Source organism: Capsicum annuum, chromosome 12 (genome assembly GCF_002878395.1).
Source record: "Capsicum annuum cultivar UCD-10X-F1 chromosome 12, UCD10Xv1.1, whole genome shotgun sequence".
Taxonomy (NCBI): domain Eukaryota; kingdom Viridiplantae; phylum Streptophyta; class Magnoliopsida; order Solanales; family Solanaceae; genus Capsicum; species Capsicum annuum.
In genome coordinates, this window is record NC_061122.1 from 205,151,826 (window position 1) to 205,154,387 (window position 2,562).

At 35.0% G+C, this 2,562-nt stretch overlaps 1 pseudogene; it reads left to right on the plus strand.

Annotated features, from left to right (window-relative positions):
* The first annotated feature begins 380 nt into the window (after nt 1–380).
* LOC107848964 lies at nt 381–1,147 on the plus strand (annotated as a pseudogene).
* Nucleotides 1,148–2,562: the final 1,415 nt, after the last annotated feature.

Here is a 2,562-nt window from a genome sequence, read left to right on the forward strand (position 1 = left end):
GGGCTCCCGGTCCACGCGCCAGTGTCAGTTAGGCCTGGGCGTGAGGGGGGTGTTAAGTGGGTAAAAGTCTCACATTGGTTGGGAAATGGACCAGTGATTTGATTATATGGACTTGGGTAATCCTCACCTCCTGAGCTAGCTTTTGAGATTGAGTTAGGCCCAAGGTCCATTTCTTTATAATGGTATCAGAGCCAGGCCCACTCAGCTCATTGTTTCCGATGTTGGGCCCCCCTTCTTATATTATCCACGCTCCAGATGTCCAGCCCTGGGCGTGTGGGGGGTGTTGGAGTCCCACATCGGGGGTTAAAGGGTCCTTTATCTCATTATATGGTTTTGGGCAATCCTCCCTCATGAGCTAACTTTTGAAGTTGAGTTAGGCCCAAGGTCCATTTCTTTATCAATATGTTGTAGGGTTTATTATGGTACTTCTTGCTGCATTATTTTATGGATTTGTGCTTGCATTCAATGAAGTAAGTTTTAGGAAAACAAGAAAGGCTATTGCCTTTACATTGGTTTTGGAGTTTCAACTGATGATGTGTTTTTTTGCTACTGCTTTTTGCGTCGTGGGGATGCTTATTAACAAGGATTTTCAGGTATACTCTGAAATCTATCAGACGGTTCTGTGACGGTCACTCAACTAATAGTATTATCTAGATATTCACTTTCTTTATTGAAGAAAATTGAAATCAAGAAGAAAAATAAAACCACAAATTAAAACTATTTTGTTAACTACACTAGTTAGCTATACAATATATTTAACAAGTCCTAATATTGTAAATGTTCTGCAGGCAATTACAAGGGAGGCAAAACAATTTGAGCTAGGTGAAGGCAAATATTACATGGTTATAGTATTGACTGCCCTTATATGGCAAATTTACTTTCTTGGATCCATTGGAGTTACATGTTATTCTTCAGCATTACTCTCTGGAATTCTGATAGCAGCTTCACTTTCTGTTACAGAAGTGTTTGTTGTTATTTTCTTTCATGAAAAATTTGGAGGTGAAAAGGGATTCTCACTTTCTCTCTCTTTGGGGATTTGTTTCTTACTTTTATGGTGAGACCAAACAAAACAAGAAGATGGATATAAATACAGAAGTTGAGATTACTCAATCCCCTCCAATATAACAAATAGGAATATGTTTGTATTAACTATTAAGTATTACTCTAATTCCTTAGTACCAATTTATGTGATGTTGTTTGACTGGATATGGAGTTTAAGAAAGAAAAGATAACGTTCGAAACTTGTGGTCTAAAACAAGCCCATATATGTTATGCAGTTATAAATCATCTTATTAAGGGTAAAATGAACATTTTAAGATTAATTTGTTACCAAGTATAATTAAATATGTTTCTTTAGATAAATTAAAAAAAATGTGTCACATAAATTGAGATAGATGAAGTATTAATGATAAAATATTTATGGACTTGTCATGATCCAAAATAACAAAGATTGTGATGACATCTACCTCAATTCAACCAATATAGGTAAGTCAACCTCGACAAATACCATCAAGTCGAGATAAAAGCAAACAATAAAGCATCGATACAAATAACTAATTATAACTCCAAACATCCTCAAATGAAAGAACAACAATACATCAAAAATCACAAGACCCAACTGCCATAAGTACAAGGCGAACTCTAAAACAGAATGTCAACAACTAGAATACAAAATTGTCCAAGAAATAAATAAGACAAGAATAAATGATAAAGGAATTTGGGACAATCTCCGAAAATAGGAGCTCCCCATAACTCTGAAATTAGCAAGCTCCGCACGAATCAAGGGTCACGCTGGCAACTCATACTAGGATTTGCATTAAAAAAAATGCAAAAACATAGAGGTGAGTACAACCACACACTAGTACTCAGTAGGCTCAGTAGGCCTACTGAGCTATACTAGATATATCGAATAAAGAATACTATATCCAGCCCTACTCGCAGAAAAGTTTCAATAGTTTAATATCAATAAATACTATATCCATGCGATGAATATATATGCATGATGAACATGATAAAATACGTTAGATACAACAAATATGTACAAAATCTCAAGACAGTACGCAACTTATACGCACAACTACAAGCCTCAATATCAAGTGAAAATCTAAACATCACATCACTTTCAGAGTATAATTCTCCATTCGGGAATCACAACTACAATCCATCTCATATTGCTACTATAATTCACTAATTCACCCATCACATAGCATGCTTTACACGATAAGTCCCCACCCAACAAAGTCTAAAGAAAGGTAAGTCATAACCTACCTCAAAGTCACACAAACGCACCCAGAACTACCGCCAAAGAGTATTTCATTCCAAAAACTCCTATACTCACTCCCAACCTTAAAGATCAAGTTCTACATGTGAATACGATTTCATCGATACCCATATTGTCACACTTTTATTCTAGATCTAAAAAATTAACTCAAGGGTCAAAAACGAACCCACAAGGGCAAAATTAAAATTTTATTTAAAAATCATGTAATTTATAGCATAAGAAGATCAAATATAAAATTTCATAAAAAGAATCAATCTTCAAATCATCAAAATACAATTTCT